The sequence below is a fragment of the Penaeus monodon genome, chromosome 22, assembly GCF_015228065.2.
Source record: "Penaeus monodon isolate SGIC_2016 chromosome 22, NSTDA_Pmon_1, whole genome shotgun sequence".
Classification (NCBI taxonomy): Eukaryota; Metazoa; Arthropoda; class Malacostraca; order Decapoda; family Penaeidae; genus Penaeus; species Penaeus monodon.
Window position 1 is genome coordinate 12,537,011 of NC_051407.1, and position 434 is coordinate 12,537,444.

The window sequence follows — 434 nt, forward strand, 5'->3', positions numbered from 1 at the left end:
AAAGACAAGGTAAACCTTTTCTTAATATAGCCGATTTCTTTTACCTTCTTACTAGATACTGCATGCATTCTATTACATTTTTTAATTACTTTTCTTGATATTTCCCCCTCTCTTTTCGCACACATCAAGACTGACTCTTCGATTCACTTAATGGTTCGTTCCTCCTCTCATATTGTCAACTTTAAATCTAGCTCATCTTGACCAAGATCTTTCCGCGTCTTATCTATTTATACAAGTATTATGGAGACACGTGATACGCATTGAACAAACGAACAAATACGTGTCAACACATCATCCATAACACCAATAGGTGTGCAAAAAGGAACATCTGGATTTTTATACACTTGGCGTTCATGAAAGAGGAATGTCCATATCAAAAGAACGGGAGTGAGGGAAGTTAAATAGTGGTCATCGGACAGTATTCTGACCAGAAA